General features: G+C 40.9%; 1 protein-coding gene across 9 annotated transcripts in view; it reads left to right on the forward strand.

The window, feature by feature from the left end:
* Prr5l (proline rich 5 like) overlaps positions 1-19,129 on the forward strand; it is a 151,482-nt gene that overhangs the window by 14,386 nt on the left and 117,967 nt on the right. For 3 of the 9 annotated variants that reach the window (XM_048788607.1, XM_048788612.1, XM_048788608.1), the window contains exons 2-3: positions 17,371-17,559; positions 18,500-18,584. The exons of 5 other annotated variants lie outside the window; for them this stretch is intronic. The gene's annotated coding sequence lies outside the window, so the exon portion shown is untranslated. The remainder of the gene's footprint in view (positions 1-17,370; positions 17,560-18,499; positions 18,585-19,129) is intronic. One more of the 9 variants, XM_048788610.1, reaches the window with a different exon arrangement.

A 19,129-nucleotide genomic window follows, 5' to 3' on the forward strand; every position in this document is an offset into this window, starting at 1 on the left:
ATTTAAGCTAATAGCTTTGGCTTTAGAAGTCTAGAACCACTACACAATCCATAAACTTACTAATAGTTCTCTTTTGATATTTAGTTTAGGAAATCTCAACCTCTTTTCTGGCTGTTAGCTTTGTAGTGGGTTTTCTTTCATCCACGACACACTCAGAATTAATTTGGAGTATGAGCTAATAGCCCAGCACTCTGGTCAGTGTTCCCTTTGATTTTGTGTAAATTGTGAGCAATTGGCCATATTCAACAAGCAACTAGTTATGAAGAGAGAATATGCATGAGTAGAGTTTAAGGCTGGGATCAAATAAGGCTTGCAACAAATTTAATGTGACACTGTAAAGGATATGCAAAATCAGTACTGCACCGTGCGGTAATGAGACGTAAATGCAGTTCACAGACAGGACAGTAGTTGCCTTGCTCAAGACAAGTCCTTCTGGGAGGAAGGCGGTGAGCCTGTCAGGAGAAAGCAGCTTTGGGGCTCTTCAGAATTTTCCAGAATCCAGAGCATCTAAATGCCTCTCTTTGCCAATAGAACCTGAGAGACCAGGAGGCTTGTTGCTTAGGACAACAACATGACAAAATGAGTCTCCTCCTGGTCATTACGGGGGATTGATTATAAGGGAAGTTTGTTACTCTAGACCATGAATTGGCCAACTTTTCTACAAAGGGCCAGATAGTAAATATTTTAGCCACTGAGGGTCATAGGACTTGTGTTGCAACTACCTGCCATTGTAGGGCAAAAGCTGCTACAGAGGACGGGTACACAAATGGGTCTAGCTGTGTTCCAATAAAACTTTATGGAAACAGGAGATGGGCCAAACTTGGCTCACGGGCTATAGTTTGCTGGGTTCTGGTCTAGACTAAGGCTCTGGGTGGGAAACTGGTGAAGGGGAGGATGCAAACCACTTTCCAGAAGCAGACTTGTATCTGGGTTGATGGGTGAAACAGGGCCATGGGAAGTTGGTGCAGGGTACCTTCACACCTTCTTTGTCTCTTCCCTTCCATCACAGGGTTTGGCTGTCTTAATGTTTCATTAAGCAAAGAGTTGGAGATGTATTATAGAATGGAGAAAAGTAGGGAAAACGAGTGGGGTAAGGTTTAAACCACAGATTTCCCTTGATTTAGCTGTGTGACCTGAGGCAAGTCATTTCTCCCTCTCTGAGTCCATCTGTAAAACTGAGATCATAGAACCTGTTTCATAGAATGGTATGGATCAAATGAACTTCATTATATGAACTGTTTATTTTATACTAAATGGTGGAGATGGGATATCTTTAAGTCTATGTGCAATTTAAGGAAAGCTCAAAGCCTCTTTAGGATTTATAAATCATATAGATTAATAAACTTATATAAATCATATAGATTTACCATTCTGGTTTCTGGTGGTGCACATTTACTCTCCCTACGGAGTAATGAGTTTGCCCACTCTCTCATGTGCTTATTAGCTATTGATAGCCTCTTTTGTGTCATGTCTGTATGGGTACAAGTCTTAATGAGTTGCAGAAGCTCTTTCTCCAGGCTGGAAATGAGACGTTTAGCTGTGAGAAGTGTTTTCTGGTAAACAGAAGTCCCTGATTTTAATACAGTTCTCCTTATCTATCTTTGCTTTAAAGTCAGTGATTCAAGCAAATTCTTTGCTACTGTTTAAATCACATTGTTTGTAATACTTCATACCAGTATGTGCCATTGGATTCATTGGCTAATTTTTTTTCCCCATTCTGAGATTTGGGGAATCTAGAAAACTCCACCATTTTCATTTGAGTTTGTCATCAACACACCTGGGAGGAGGGATGCACGGAGCAGTTACCAGTTGTGAATCATCGTGGGCACTGGGGTGGGGTTCAGTGTCATCTATTTGTTCATCTCACATTTCACTGAAAGTGGGGATGATGGTATCAGAGACAGAAGCAGAGGGGGAGATTGGGGTGGGCATAAGTCAGCACTGGGACAGGATTTCAGGGGAGAGGTGAAGAGGATTAGCGAAATGGGAGTTTGAGCAGCTTGCAGTATAGCCAGAGAAGGTTTCTGGATTTCTGGAAAAGGGGAGAGCAATCGAGAGGGGGTGGATAATAGGATAAGCTCAAGAGATGGGGAGGAAAATAGAAGAGAAGGTTTTAACTACATGGCTAATGTCAGAAGCTCAAATATAGCAAAGAAAGGTGTTCATGGGGGCTTGGCCCTATGAGATCGGGTTTCCTTGACTTTTCCTATTTTATTTTTACTAGTAAGGTTTTAATGGTCTGAGTCACATAGCAATGGTTTTTTGATAATAGAGACACTTCATATCTATCATATTACTCTCCTGATGGGGAATAAAATGGGCTATTGACTCTTGGATAGGTACTCTATGAAAGAATGAAAGGAACAGAAGCAGAGGCAAGCCCCATGGAGAGGATATATTCCTTGTCAAGACTGTGAAACTGGTTCAGCCTACAGCATCCCTTGTCTTGGAAGTATCTGTTTAGGTCATGTTAGGAGGCTCGTTATATCAGACAGAACTCTTGATTGCAAGTGGCCCAATGTGAAGGCTTCAACAATCAAAGGAAGTTTTTGACTCAAGTGACTGACTGAAAGGTCTAAAGTGGGTGCTGCCTTAAATGAGGCCTTCTCTGCCAGCTCAAGTGGTGTCACCAGGGACTGGGGCTTTCTTTCCTCTGCCGCCTTCATCCTTTGTTTATCTCTATGAAGCATCCCCATCCCCTGACAGCTCCCAGCTCCCTCCCAGGACAGCAGTAGCTGAAGGAACTGTAGTTCTCATCCCACATTGTCCACCGGAAGGGGAGGACCCTTCTGCAGTATTTCCTGCTAAAGTGCTAGGATTCGCAACCTCTCATTGGCTCACTGGGTCATGTGACACAGCTTATCCAATCACATGGCCAGGAGTCTGAGTTCGGTTAATTGTATTGGACAGCTTAGAATCCAAGGGGATCTGGCTGTAGACTCAGGCCTGCCCCAATCGCATGGCTTCTCCGATAAGAAAGGGTGCTGATGCTGGGGAAGCACCAAACAGTGGCGATTATACCTGGCAAGGAAGCTTGGACCGTCAGGGAAAGCATGTACCAAGAGTAGCTGATGATATAGGAGCCAAAGGCCAACAAAGTGACCGCAGCTTCCTGAGGTCACTCCTGGGGTCAGGAGACCTGGCTAGACTCTGGCTCCGGTGCCTAACAGTTAAGTTACCCCAAATTTCTTGGTCTCAGACTCCCTCTCTTATGAATGTGAAAATGATTTTAGTCCTCTCCTTATTAGAGGAATGATGAGAGAATATTTTCCGAAAAACTTTGGATAATATAAAAATGTATGAATGTACGGTGTTCTTACTGTGAAATACGCTAACAGGTATTACCAAATCTGCAGCGTTTTTCATTTAAAGTTGGGCTTCTGAAGCTCATATTGTGCAAAGTTATGATCCTAGTATTGATTATGACAAAAGTACTAACCACTACCAACTGCTCAGGGCTTATTATGTGCCGTCACTGTTCCAGGTATTTTTCATGAATTTCATTTACTCTTTTTAAGTATCCTCATCAGTTAAGCACCATCAATATCCCCGTTTTACAAATGAGGAAACTAAACCACAGAAGAGTGAAATAATTTATCCAACATCACCCAGCTAGCCATGGCAGAGCAAAGCTTCAAATTCAGGCAGCCTGTCTCTAGAACCTGAACTCTGAACCACCATATTATTCATAGCTATAAGTGTTGATATCTACCTCTCTGCAAGTCAAAATATGAAGCCAAATTTACCTCTGCCCCTTTGGGCACCAATAGGTCTAGTTAATGCCAAATTCCTTTATGGAATCATTAGCCATGAAAATAAACACCTAAATAGAAGCATATTTTATTGTGTTAGTACTTTTTCTTTGGTGACTATAGCTTTTGAGGTATGGGTATGTGGACCCATCAAGACAAAAGCACATCATTTGTGGGATTAGAGCTCATAGAGTAGAAAGAATTTAGAGTCAGAAAACCAAAATCATAGGTGCTACTCAATCCATTTCCTGCTATAACATTCAACATTTCTATTTCCATTTGTAAGAAAGAGAGAGAGAGAGAGAGAGAGAGAGAGAGAGAGAGTGAGAGTCAGAGAGTCTATTCCAGAGTGAACACTGGAGTCAAAGTCAGATGCTGCATAGAACATTCCTTCAAGAGCTGTCAATCACTGTACACAAAACTGAAGCATTTATTAATTTTCTTATAACAAATGTTTCCAGAGAACATTTGTTCTATCAATGAATTATGTTCCAAAGGAACAACATTTACTATCCATCTGTATTTCCATGGGGTTATGCCCTTTAATTTCTTTGGCATTGGGCCCTCTAACTGGAATGATTTCCTTCTATGGAGCTGTCTGGCACAATTGTCAGTATGAGCCAATGTGTTGCTTTACCGACTTCTGGGTACACACCTTAAATGAGCACATACCTAGTGCTTCCTGGTGGTCCTTGAGGGATAATACCAAGGCTCTACAAGAGCATAGGGCCCCAGATCCTGTGTAATGTCACCATTGGATTCATCCCCTGGTATAAATATTTGATTTCTATAAAACCACATGATGTGTCCTATATTCCATGGTGTATTGGTGTTCCATAGTGTGTAGGGGGATTTGGTTTGCTTTACCATTTAATATTGATTTATTTTCTATTCTGGTAAAAGAATTCCTCAGAATGGTTTGGATGGGTTTAACCCAGTGCTGTGCTAAATGAAGCACCTGAGAGCCAACTGTTAAATAAATACAACTCAGTAGTCAACTTGAATGATTAAAAATTAAATTATATGAATGTACGATTTGCATGCTAAGGCCAAAAGTAATAAATATCGAAAGTTAATTGTTCCCTATTTTTTACAGCATTTTGATATTATCTGCTTTGGGGGGGTTATTTTGTCTATTGTAGGTTAATGGTGAAAATACTGAGTACATGTGTTCTCCTATGCTTTGTGTTCAGTGACATTAGGCAACTTACTTGAAATCTCCCAACTTTGTGTTCAGTGACATTAGGCGACTTACTTGAAATCAGCCATGGGACTTGCGTTTACACTTGATTCAGCAAATGTAGCAAGCAGGGACTCCTCCACTCCCCAGAATCCAGGCTGTTCACCTCTGCCAGCAAAGCACTGGTCTCCTCTACTTTAATCTCCTGGGGGGAGTCTGATTGGTTTCAACCAACCAGTGAGTCCTATGTCACTGTACACAGCAAAAGGCTCATTATGGCCAATGGGGCTGTGACCCAAACTTTTGTTTGCCCGTGGGAGGGATGAAGCTGGGCGATGTTGGTTTGGAGTTGGTCAGTCTTTTGCCATATAGAGGACAGCCCTAGAATCACACATGGAGGAAAACAGGGAAGCTGAAGATGGGGACTGGGATTTAGAATGTCATCTGAGCCTGGCGATCAACCTGCACCTGGCTTTTCATCTGTCTACGTCAGGGACTGCCAGACTCATCCTGCAAAGCACTGGATCCTCAGTGCTTCTGCCTTCAGAGGCCCTGCTGTTTCTTTCACAGCTTCTCATTTCCCATTGGAGCAGACGGAGCCTTTGGCTAGACAGAAACCAAGGGGCCTGGCTGTGAGCCAGTCAGCTGTTTACAAGGCAGGCAGTGGGCAGGATTTGGTTCAGGACCAATAGTTTGCAGATCCTCAATAAGACATTAGATTCTTTTTTTTTTTTTTAAGCATATTTTGCTTAGGTTTTCTAATGTGTGACTGAAAAAAAGCCTTTATTGCAAAAGGGTTTTAAAAAGGGTGAACCACAGACATTGAATATAAATTTTTTTCAGAAATTTATTGTCAAAATAAACTACAACCAAAGTTCGAATTCTCCCCAGAAAGAGTCTGATGGTGATAGCTCAGGTCACATGTCCAGGGGAGGGGGACTTAGCAGTCCTTCCAAGTCTGTGAGCAGGAGGGTAGGGATTGTTCTATAGGAAAGATGAAGAGCTATTACCAGATAAACATGGAACACTGGGCCTACTGCATTGAGAAGGGAAGAAGTTCCCAAATCGAGCATATTCGGCAGCCACCCTACCCATGCTGTTCATCAAATACACTGTTAGGTGTTTGAAAAAAGTTCCAGTTGACAGCAGACCCATGTCCTGGTTGTACCTCTGCTGTTTTGTCTTGGGCGAGATCCAAAGTTTCTCTGGGACTTAGTTCTTTAAGTACAAAAGGAAATTGATGAACTCAGAATCATAGGGCCCTTTGAGCACCAACTTCTGTCCGTTCTTTCCATATATCCTTCATCTTGCCTATTAATCTCTAAAATTTAATACCCTGTGCCCTGCAGTTCACCTTTTTGCATAATCAGTAGCTGTGGGACCTCCCCTATGTTCTGACTTTCTGTGGGTAAGAATTTTCTCAGCTAGTATCAGCCTTACCTTGCAAGGCTGTGTGAGGATTAGTGTTAGATTGGTTCAGAGTAGGGACTTTGGACCTTCATGAGCAGGACTCAATCTTCGTTTAGTCCTTTTCGTGCCGTGCAACATGGAACAGATTATTTATACTCTTGGAATCATTGTTTCTTCCTCTGCAAAATGGAGACATTTATAGAGTCCTCTTTGTGGAATTATTGTATGGATTAAATGAGGTATTGAATAGAATATGCTTAGTACAGAGCCTGTCATTCAACACCCTGTAAAGAATAACTGTGGAAGCTGGATGCCATGGCGTGTGTCTGTAATCCCAGCAGCTCCGGAGGCTGAGACAGGAAGATCGCAAGTTCAAAGCCAGCCTCAGCAAATTAGCAAGGCCCTAAGCAACCCATTGAGACCTGTCTCTAAATAAAATACAAAATAGGGATGGGGATATAGCTCAGTGCCTCTGAGTTGAATCCCTGGTACCCATCCCCCCAAAAAGAATAACTGTGTAGTGTAATTGCTTGTAATGATTTTATTTGGTTTCTAGAATAGGCTCTGTAGGGGTTCCTCCTTTTTTTTTAATGTTCTTACTGTGGAATTTTTCAAAATAATTCCTTGGGCTTTCATGCTTTTAGTTGTTTTTCTAAAATTATTAAGTAATATACAGATATTTTTAAAAAGATTTGATTTTTGAACAACTACAGTAGGATGTTTTAGCTATAGTAACAAATTTAAGTAAGAAAGAATATTTATTTGCTCACTTAACTGCAAAGACATCTAAATTTAATATGCACTCAACAATGTCCTCAAAGATTATTGTCTTCTCTCTACCCTCTGCCTTCTATGAGACCATTTCTTGGTTATACCTTCTCAACTCATGACCAAGGATGGTAGTCAATAGACCCAGGGCTCCCTGCTTCTCTTCCACATCCTATAAAGAGGAAGAGATCTCTCCCAGTGGCCTTCTCAGAAGAACAGGAAAGTTTCTTTCCCAGAAATCTTGAGCAAATATGTTTCCAAGTCTCACTGGCCCATATTAGATCATGAACCTGTTCCTGAAAAAAAATATGCCCACAGAGGCTGAGCATCACTAATGTGCTTCAACTAATCTGGACCCACCTCTGAAGCTGGCTGGTGGTCCATGCGACCAGCCCTAGATGCAGGGAGACTGTCCCCAAGGGAACAGTCCGTGCCTGGACAGGGGCAGCAATGCATCACTAGGGACCACCACCTCTGCTTTAATCCTGTGTTGTTTATAAGTCCCTGTATTCATCTGCTCAGTCTGCCACAAACAACTGCTGAAGCCACCAAAGGATGGCTTAAACAACAGAAATTCATTTTCTCAGCACTCTGGGTCCAGAAGTTCAAAATTGGGGTGTCTGCAGGGTTGGTTTCTTCTGGGGCATCTCTCCTTGGCTCATGGATGGGCATCTTCTCTGTGTGTCTTCACCTGGTCCAGGTCTGTCTGTGTCCTAATCTCTTTTTGTAAGAACACCAATCATATTGGGCAAGGACCCACCAACTCAACTACATTTTATCTTAATTACCTCGTTAAAGGTCTGTCTTCAAATATAGTCACTTTCTGAGGTACTGGGGCTTCAACAGGAATTTTGAGGGGACACAATGCACCTTTAGCAGCCCCCCACCTCCAAGCCTACCTCTCAGAATAACTACTTGTAATGGTTTGATACACATCTAAGTTCATAATTGTGCCAAAAACATTCTTTGAAATGAACCTACACTGACTTTGATGCAGAGATTAAGGCAATATCGATGAGGTCTCTCCACAGACAGGAAATCTTGTATAGGTTCGACAGTTTTATCCTAGAAAGATTGTAAAGCTGCCAGTAACTTGGGGTGTCTGTTTTTTAAGTATCTCATTTAAATATTCACACAATTGTACCCAACATAAATTCTTGATGAATCCCAGAAAGGAGTTCGTAATAAATATAACACAAGAAAACCGAACATTTTAACTTACAGGTTAGAGTGAACTGTGGCAGATGCTATTTTAATCTGCCTTGCTTATTCTGGTTATTCTGCTTTTGGTTTCTTGGGGAATTCTTTCTCTACTCCATGTGATTTTTGAATATGTGCCAGTCAAAATATTGCCCACTGCCACACACACCTCTAGCTTCCCAATAAGATTGATGGTGTGACCCAACCTAACCATCTTTGGGGCATGGTAATAAGTTAAAGGATTGGATATGTGGCCAAAGTCAGAACTTGTCCAGTGTCAGGAATTTTAGAAGAGTGACCCTCCTGTTGTAGGTTAAATTGCGTTCCCCCTAAGATGTGTTGAAATTCTAATCCCTTGTACCTATATATATGATCTCATCTGGAAGTAGGGTCTTTGTAGATATTCTCTAATTAAGATGAGTTCATATGCTTCTTATGCTATGGTTTGAATATGGATAATATCTCCCAAAAATCCATGTGGTGAAGGCTTGGTCTCCAAAGTGGTGCTATTGAGAGGTGGTAGGACTTTTTAATAGGTGGAGCCTAGTGTGAGGTCTTTAGGTCATTGTAGGCATGTCCTCAAAGGGGATTGTGGGATCCTGGTCTTTCCTCTTCTGGTCTCTTCTCTATTTCCTGACTCTTGATCTAAGCATCTTGTTCTGCCATACGTTGCCACAAATATGTGCTACCTTCTGCAGGGGCCCAGAGATATAGAGATGGCTCATCTTGGACTGGAACCTCTAGAACATGAACCAAAATAAACCTTTTCTCTTTGTAAATTTATTGCCCAAGGTATTTCATTATAGTATTGCAAGACTGACTAACACAATTGAAATGGGCCCTATTCCAATATGACTAGTATCTTTATAAGAAGTTGAAAGAAGACAAAGAGAAACATGAGGAAGATGCCATGTGAGGATGGAAACAGAGATTGATGGATGTGATACTGTAAGCCAAGTGGAGCCTTAATGCTAAGGAACAGCAAGGACTGCTGGCAACACCAGAAGCTAAGAGAAAGACATGGGTTAGTGTCTGTCCTAGAGCCTTCAGAGTGCATGTTCCTGTGGACAACTTGACTTCAGACTTCTAACCTTGAGAATTACAAGTTTCTGGTATTTGTTATAGAAGCTCTCAGATGCTAATACGCTTCCGATTCTTTGGACATACAGTTGGCAGTGGCTAAGGATTCTGGGTGGCTGCCTGTGCAGAAGGGGAAAAACAAGAGATAAAAAGAGATGAGAGATAGACCAGTAGAAAGTGAGTTGTTCTGGTACTGCTGAACCCCCAGTTCTAATCTTTTGGCCTGCTTCCTGTAGCAGTTCTTCCTGTGGCACCAATTAACCTGTCTCAGAGTTTTCTAACCAGGTCACCAATGGAAATAAATTCATTATCCTGAGACCAGTTCCTTCAGACTGGGCTAGGGTGGGAAGCCTACTTCCAGTTGCAACCACGGTCAGTTAAATTTGAGATCATCCCTGTGAGCTCTTACACAGTACCATTTTTTGTGTGTTCCAAGACATGAAAAAGATGCGAAGTGCCAACTTATCTCCACAGCCTTCCTACTGTTATGAACCCATAGTTCCTGTTTTTGCTGACATTTTATTGACCTGGATTTCCAACATTTGCAATTCAAAAAATCCCAGTTTCTTCAGTATGATCAGCTACAAATATGTTAAGCATTTGGAGTATGTCTGCTAAAAATTATTGAGGCTGAAGTTTCAGATACTGATAATACTGTGTATTGGCGAGAGTGCACAGCAACTGAAAGTCTTGCATGATACTTAGTATAAAAATTAGTACTTTGGAAATCCACATGATAGTTAATGTAAAGTTAACCAATTATTTCGCTATTAGTTATAGACCCAAGAGAAATGAATGTATATGTCCATAAAAAGACTTAACAGTTTAGAGAAGAATTATTCCTAATAATTGATGACTTGGAACAGCTCAAATGCTCCAGCAACCAGTAATGGATAAGTGAATTATTATATATTTACATAATATTTTTATATAATTAATAGAAAAGAATGAATCATGGAAATAGATGAATCAAGATACAGATGAATCAGAGATACAAAGGGTAGACTGTGCAATCCCATTTATGTGATGTTCCAGAAGAGCACACCCTTGTCAATTTTTATGCCTGTCAAAGTGGGGAGTGGGCAGTGGAAGGTGGGTGGGTGAAAACCCCATGAGATGCTGGAAACACACCCTTACTCTATGCCAGGAGTCTTAGTTTCTGGTACAGACATATATGTATGTAAAACTCAAAGATAGACTCTTAAAATGAGTACATCTAGGGGAATCATCACAGAAGTAAAAAAAATTAGGGGAAGATGATACATTCTGAATTTGCAAAACACAATATTTAATATCAAAAATCTTAATCTATTCTTTCTAAATGTATCTGAAAAAAATGCACACTTTTAGATTTTAAACAACATAGAAAACTAAAATGTAGAAAATAAGTCATCCATATTCTATTCCAGAAAACCGCTATTGACTTTTGAGATATATTTTTTGTTCTCTTTTAATAAAACATTCTCTTCTCATGTCAATAAAACATTCTCTTCTCATGTTAATAATAATATTCTCTTCTCATGTTAATAAAAGTCTGATTATAGTGTACCAATTACTTTGTAACTATTTTTTAATCTTTTGTATACATTTTTTACTATATATATATATATATATATATATGTAAAAACAATATTGGTAAATATTCTTCAACAACATCATTTTGCATGTTGGCATAATACAGCTTGTATTCCTTTACCATAAACCATAAAACCAGTTTCTGATAGTTTTGATGATTGCTTTTCATGTTTTGACATTGTAACCCTCTCTGGAGTAATAAATATTCATTTATTTTGCCTCATACATGTCCAGGTCTTAGGGTAGATTCCTGTGAATCAATTGTTGAGGTTTGCAAAAATGCCAACGTTTACTTCCCTCTTTTTTTAAATTAAGAGATAAATATTTTTATTACTTTTGATGTGTATTCTAAATTTCTTCCCAAACTATGGCAACAATATCTGCCTTTTAATTTTTTTCCTTACTTAACTTCTCAAATATGCAAAATTCAATAGTATTATGAACCCCCACATAACTATTGTCCAGCTTTAATAATTATCAACCTTTTTTGTTCTTTTAAAAAACATTTTTAGTTGTAGATGGACATGATACCTGTATTTTATTTATTTATTTTTATGTGATGCTGAGGATTGAACTCATGCGTGAGAGGTAAGCACTCCACCATTGAGCTACAACCCCCAGCTCACATATTTGATTCTGATTTAATTTCCATCTCCCCTCCACCAAAATACACCATTATTTTCTTTTCTGGTCCATTTAAGGCCAATTGCAAATGTTTTTCACCCATGAATACTTCAGTGTTGTCTTCAATACAAAAGGACAAACACACACACAGACATATTGTCACTGTCACACACAAATTGACAACGATCCATGAATGTGCCCTAACGGAATCTTCTAATACTGAGTCCATATTCAGTTTTCCCACATTTTCTCCAAAAAGCTTTATCACTTGCTTTATTGGAATCTGGATGCAAACAAACATTGCATGTGGCTTGCCCCCCTCTATCTAACAGTTCCCCTCTTCCTCCCTTCTTTCCTCACCTCCTCCCCAACAGTTCTATTTATTTGAGGACCCTGAGTCAGCTATTTGTCCTATAGAAGGGCCCATGTGGCACCCTTGTGGTATCCTTATCCTGTTCCCCCTTTCTCACCCCCCCACACACCCACAGGCTGCATTATATTGTTTTGGTTAAAGTTGCTAAGCTCTTAGAACAACTTTAAATGGCCCCTGCAAAGATCATGACTATGTAAAGAATCTAAACCATTCTAAAGAGCCTAATGAAATGTCAGGATAAGTGGTTGTTCAAACCTCGCCCAAGAGGGGCAATAAAAATAAAACCCTGTTATTGCATCGGAGTGGATTCTTCTGAGGCCTTGGGAGATGAAGTACAAAGTGCTGGGAGCCTCGGAGCCAAGTGGAGGGGGAAAGAGATTTCACTCCCTGTTCACTTAGCTCACAGAGAAACGTGACTCAGGGAAACAGAATTTGGGGCTCCTGTAACACCATATTAGGGGAAGGACAGGAGAAAAGGGCACTTACTGCAAGTCAACTTGACTTTTAGGGAAGATAAATGGACCCTTGGGAATATAGATGGGAGGTCTGATAGTTTGTGACAATGTCTGTTTAGGTGATTTCTTATCCCAGTGTCAAATTCTTAACTTCAGTGACAGGAGTTAATCTTCTGTGGTTGCAAAATTCCTGGAGAGGGGATCTGTGAGCACTGAGTTCCTTTGGGAATCTCTGCTTCCAGGTAGCTATGGGTGGCTCAGGAAGAAAGACTCTTCAGAGTGGTATAGTTTGGACCTCTTCATTTGCCTCATCTGAAACTTGCCTACAAGTTTTACAGATAAGGAGCCAAGTGATTTGATTGCTCCATATCTCATGGAGCATGTCTCCCTGTCTTGGGAAAGGTCAGAGCAGCTGCACAGGAGGCAGAGGTGCAGGTGGGAGCAGCGGAGTCCCTGCAGTCACTCTCCACGTGGTGCAAGCAATCAGGCCTTCAATGAAAGGCATCCATGGAAGTCAAAGAAAAAGAAAGATGAATGGTTGGAGCAGACTGTAAACCCATTTGTTCAAAGTCCAGAGTGCAACTTCTCCAGAAGCTTTCTACACATTGGACTCTAAGTGTGCTCAGACGATAAAATTAGGATGCCAGTGGTAATGTCACAAGAACAATTATTTCCTGGAGCAGGGCACAGGAGACAAGGTGTTCTGGTGAACTTTCTGAATGGCCCAAACTGTGTGATAAATCCTTTGAAGTTATATGAAGTTGTACAGCTTCAGCTTCCAGGGTTTGGGGGAAAGGGCAGTTCTAGTTCTCAGTGATGGGAGGAAAAAAAAAAATGGAAACATTAATTACTGACAAACTGAGTAAGATGGCAAGATCCCATTTTCAAAGAGTCCAAAATGGCTCAGACAATGAACAGGACTAGAGTCTGATGTTATGCAAGGTGAGTTTTCCAGTGAACATTTCTCTCTACAATTGCTCCCATTTTGATCCAAGATAATCAAAGTAAGTCTAGCCTTATTAAATTTGCATAAGTGCCACAAAATGGTAATTATCCACACAAGTCTTTTAAAGTTTGCTTTTATTGGAATCTCAGGACTTTTTTAAGAGCCTCTTGAGGATAGGAAGCCAAAGCCCAGAACTTGCCTTCACACTTACCTTGTAATTATCTGTAGATTTAGGTGAATTCCTCTCTTCTTGAGGTCCTCAAAATAATCCTAAATTTTCTTAAACTTCCCAGAAATGACCTTCATTACTCATATGCAAGTGCCAGGCTGGTTTTTTAGAGAGGGCTTTGTAAGCATTGGCTCCAGAAACTCTGTTCCTTAAAACAGGTCGTATTTGACTCCCTGCACATCATCCTCAAATATGGCAATGCAGTTAAAGCTGTGGCAATACAACAGATGTCTCCAATTATGTTCTCCTGGAAGGAGAACAAATTATGATTGAACTTACGCAAATAACTATATAGCCATGAAAATACGAATATTCAGTAACTAAGTCTCTGAATTCTGGAGGGATCAAGTAGGGAGAAAAAGCTGTAGGTCTTAGTTCTGTTTACAGAAATACAATCTACTCAACTGCTGTAAGTAATAGACGGCTTAAGAAAAACGGAGAAGGAGCTTCCTTACATCCACAAAATACAACATCCAAGACCCAACAATGCTCCCAACAAAGGGGCCAGAAAATTATAATCATTCTTCATCTGTTCATTTAGACCCATGGAATTAATTTTTGCTGTGTCTTGGGTTTGCAGTTTTATGAACCCATCAACTTGTCCATTATTTCTGGAAATCCTACCTCAGTCTGATGGTTGGATCTTAAAGTTACTTAGGCAACGTCATAGGAAGCCTGTACTTCTGTGTGCCTGTCATACTCCCTGCCATGGGTTTCTGAGACAGTCCATGTTGTTGAAGTGAGTTCCTTTGGCCTATGGTGATTGCAAGAACGTCCAGGAGGGCATCAGGGTAAAAGGACAATCTGTGAATGACTCAAGGATTAAACCCATCCATGGTTAAAGATATGATGAGCATTCATTACAAGGTAAAGAAGAGGGAAATTTGGTTGTCTCTGTGAAACAGGACTTTTAAAGATAATAAATGGAATTATGAGCAATAATATTATACCAGGACAGCAAGAGCACTGACAGATTTCTAGGAACCTTTTATAATTTCTGAAATACTTATATTAATAACATATACCCAGACAAATGTAGGGAAGGCTAAGTATCTTTTCGGATTTGACGATGCTTCCTATGCAACTTAAAATAGAAAATACACCTCCTTAGTTTAACACCCTTCTTTTGGCAAGGTGACAGAACATATCCTCAGAGATTTTTCAGGAGGCTTCTGGATCTCAAACTCAGTTTGAGGCCAAGAAAACTTTATTTAAAATTTGATTTAGGGAAGTTGTCAAAATGTTAAAAGGCACGAGCCCTTGGTTGGGCAGGGTCTTAGGTCACTGTTTCTTAAAATAAAGAATTGGTTCTCTTAAAAAAAAAAAAAAGGCATGAAAACTCTCCTGATGAGACAAGAATCTTTGCCTCCTGGGCAGATCATTCAAAGGTCTCCTAATAAGAGCAAGTTGATAGTCCAAGAAACTTTATCATTTTAAGGGAGAGAATGCCAAGTGTTGGCAGCAGGTCCACCCTGGCCCCTGGAGCCCTACCTCCACTAGTTTGTTCTGCATGCCAGTGTGGCCAGCTCACAAGGCCATGGCGAACTTGCGGTTTTTCTGTTCCTGCTTGTCCGTCTGAGACATATGTATCCCACGGGAATGCCTTGACCTTTTCTGGTCTGATGGACTTATTGTTAAGGGAGGTTTCGGTACCTGACAATAATAGATGTTGAAACTAAATTTCTCCCCCCTCCCTCCTGCTTTTGGGTAGTTTTCCACTTCTGCTGCTTGGGGTATAAAAAAGGTGTGTTAACAATAAAGAGTATTGACTCCTGGATGAAGAACCTTGGTGTCCTGTGTGTCTTTTAACCTCGCCGTCCCTCGCCGGACTCGGCTCCCTTGGCTGGATGCGGCAGCCAAGCTCAGTCTTTCATTGAAGTGCTTCTCATATTAAAATTAATTTTAAAAACATACGATAACTCCATTCAATCTTAGCTTAGCACATGAAATAAGCCATGAGCTGGACTGACAAGAGCTTAGCCAAAGAAAAGAGATTTTTTTATTCAAGTACCTAAGTGGGAGTTCACAGAAAAATGTGACTCAAGGAGGTGGTTAGTTCTTGTGTCTTCTTGTTAGTTGGGACTCTCCAAGAATGGAGGCAATAGAATATGGTAATAGGTATAGAGATGGAGAAGATAGGTTTATTTTGAGTAATTGGCTCATGTGATCATGGAGGCTTAAAAGTCTGCTATCTGGAAGTTGGTAACCCAGAAAAGCCAAAGGTAATTCAGGCTGAGTCCCAGAGTCTCTCTCTCTTGGATTTTTGTTTTGTTTTGGCTCTTTTGGTATTAGTTTGGACTTAGTTCATTCCTGCTGATATAATAAAATACCTGAGTCGGGATAATTTATAAATAACAGAAATTTATTCCCCCACAGGCTTGAAAGCCCAAGATCAAGGCATCAGCAGATTCAGTGTCTGGTGAGGGCCTGCACTGGCTTCCAAGATGGTGCCTTAGGTGTTGTGTCTTCCTCTGGAGGAAGGGAATGAAGGGCCCTGCTATAAAATCTCTAATCCCATCCATGAGAGTGGAGCCCTTATTGCCCAACCACTTCCTAAAGGCTTCATCTAGTTTTAAAAAATATTTTTAGGGGGCCGGAGTTGTGGCTCAGTGAACAGAGCACTTGCCTAGCATGCATGAGGCACTGAGTTTGATCCCCGGTACCACATAAAAATATGCAAATAAAATAAAGGTATTGTATCCATCTTCAACTAAAAAAATTTTAAAAAATATTTTTAGGTGCAGATGGATACCATACCTCTATTTCATTCATTCATTTTTTATGTGGTGCTGAGGATCGAACCCAGTGCCTTACTTGAGCTAAGGCAAGCGCTCTAGCACTGAGCTAAAACCTCAGCCCAAGACTCCACCTCTTAATACCACTGCACTGGTGACTGATCTTCATCATAAATTTTGGAGGGGACACAAATATTGCAATCAGAGCCGCAGGGTAGCCAATGGTGGAAAGGAAAAGTCGTCCTTCTTTCAGCTTTTGTTCTGTTCAGGCCTTCAATGGATTGGATGATGTCCACTCACATCAGGGAGAACGTCTATTCCAATGTTAATCTCATCTGAAAACACAGTGACACACCCAGAAATCATGTGTAGCCAGGTATCTTTGCACCTGTAACCCAGTCAAGTTGATACATAAAATTAACCATCACAGGACACATATCTCTCTTAACAGGGGAAGGAAAAGGGGAAGAAGAACACCTATTAGGAAATGAATGACTTTTAGCAAAGATAAACAGACCCCTATGAGAACAGATGGGATATTTGATGGTTTTGTGACAACGTGTGGTCGGAGGATTTCTAAACCTGTTGCTGTCCCTGCTGATAGGGATGAATCTTCCCTGGTTGCAAAATTCTTGAGAGGGGATTTTGATGGTTGAATTCTTTTCAGAGGTTCTTTTGTTGGGACAGATAAGAGAGTTCAGAAGAAAGAGTCTTCAAAATAATATATATTGTGGTTCTCTTTGCCCTTTTCTTTTCCTCCATTCACTCTTTTTATGTGTGTGTGACTCTTGGTACTAAGGGTTGAACCCAGGGGCACTTAACCATTGAGCCACACCCCCAGCCCTTTTTTGTTTTATTTTGAGACAGGTCTCATTAAATTGCTTAGGGCCTCCTTAAGTTGCCAAGGCTGGCTTTGAACTCCTGATCCTCCGGTCTCAGTCTCCAGAGTCAATGGGATTACAGGTGACACGCCTGGCTCCATTTGCTCTTACTCATAACCCAATAAAGGTTTTTTTTTTTTTTTTTATTTTCTTATTTTACAGGTTGGGAAACTAAGGCTTGGCAGCACTAAGGAATTTACATGAAGTCACAAAGCTAGGAAGTGGGGTGCGGGCTTGTGTCTTGGCCTCATGTGACTGTGGGTTCACCTTCCTACCAGGCTAGTTTGCAAATGGGTGTGGACAGCCCGAGGATCCAACCAACCCTTCCTAGGCTGTCCAGTTTTAATCCTAGTGAGTAGTACTTCTTTATAAAAACAAGTATGGATAATTTGTGGAGGAGAATGCAACATGTACAAGAATTTTAAAGAAATTTTCCCATGGTTGAGCTTGTGTTTGGGTTCATGGATGATCATCTTGTATTCTTCCTACTTATCCTAATTCCAACATATCACTATTTGTAATTCTCCATTTTGGAAGAAAAGTTCCAAAATATCAGAAATACCACTTCTTACAAGCTGTGTGACCTTGGGCAAGTTACTTAATATCTCTGAATCTTAGTTTCCTTATCTGCAACATGCAGAAAAACACAGGATTGCCTTGAATGAAATAGAAACCATTCACCTAAAGCCCTTAATTTAATTTTTGGCTTTAGGTAGCTCATTCTTATTTCCTCGCCCCTTCCCCTCCCAGGGCAGAGGACCGAACTCAGTGCCTTGCACGTGCCAGCGCTCTGCCACTGGGCTACATACATCCCCAACCCCCTCATTGTTATTTAAGTGCTTTGATTCTACACCCCACACCTGCAATTAGAATTAGAAGAAGATAACAATCATTTCTTGAGTAGTAATAAAAGTAGCAACAGTATTATAAAAAAATTCCTCAGCCTTTGCTCATCTTCCTCACACACAAGCAACTGTACCATCCAAACCACAAGTTCACCAGGGCCAAAGGGGGTTCAGTTTCCAGTTCTACATGTGACTCTGGCATTGGGGGGCAAAGAGCAGGAGTTGGGAGTATTCACCAGCCCTAAAGAGGCCTGGGTCCGAGGCCAGCTCCTCTGCTGTGTGACCTGAGTGATTCTCTTAACGCTAATCCATTGCCAGACTCCAAATCCCTTCTCTCCTAAATACCTTGCCAATCTATCCATTTCTCTGCATCCCACTGCCCTCCCCGCTACAATCCATCATCACCTAATGGTCTTCTTCCTTCTGATCTTGTTTTCATTATTTAGCATGATCAACTTTGGGAGTGAAAGAAAATCCAAAACGACAAGGCTTAAACACAATTAAGAAGCCCCTCCCCTCCAATATAAAAAGGTAGGTAGCTCACTGAGAACCCATTAAAATAACTAAAGTTCAAAAGACTGACAATACTATTGAGGGGTGAGGATGTGGTGCAACTGGCACTCCCATTCACTGCCTGTGGGAGTGGAAAACTCTTACGTTGTTTAACAGACTTATGTGTATATTGTTATATTCTATCATATGACTGAGCCAGTTCACTCTCAGGTATTTACCTATAAAAATAAAACATACGTCTACACCAAAGCTGTACACAGGTGTTCAGAGCAGCTTTGTTCACAATACCCGCAAACAGTAAATAACCCAAATATCCATCCCCTCGTGAGTGGATTGAACAAACTGTGGTTATCCAGGCAACAGGGTATGAGTACAATAAAAATAAATTAAAAATATGACGGGGCCCAGGGTTGGTAAAGCATCCCACAAGGTCGGGATCTGGGATTCCCTTCTCCTTGGTGGCCCTCCACCCATGCCTTCTCCCTGATCGTCCACGATGGCTCTAGGAAGAAAGCGCAAGGAAGCTCCCTCATGCACGAGGCCTTAGAAGCCCCGCCCACCTG

This window comes from Marmota marmota, unplaced genomic scaffold, assembly GCF_001458135.2.
Source record: "Marmota marmota marmota unplaced genomic scaffold, marMar, whole genome shotgun sequence".
In the NCBI taxonomy this organism is placed as follows: Eukaryota; Metazoa; Chordata; class Mammalia; order Rodentia; family Sciuridae; genus Marmota; species Marmota marmota.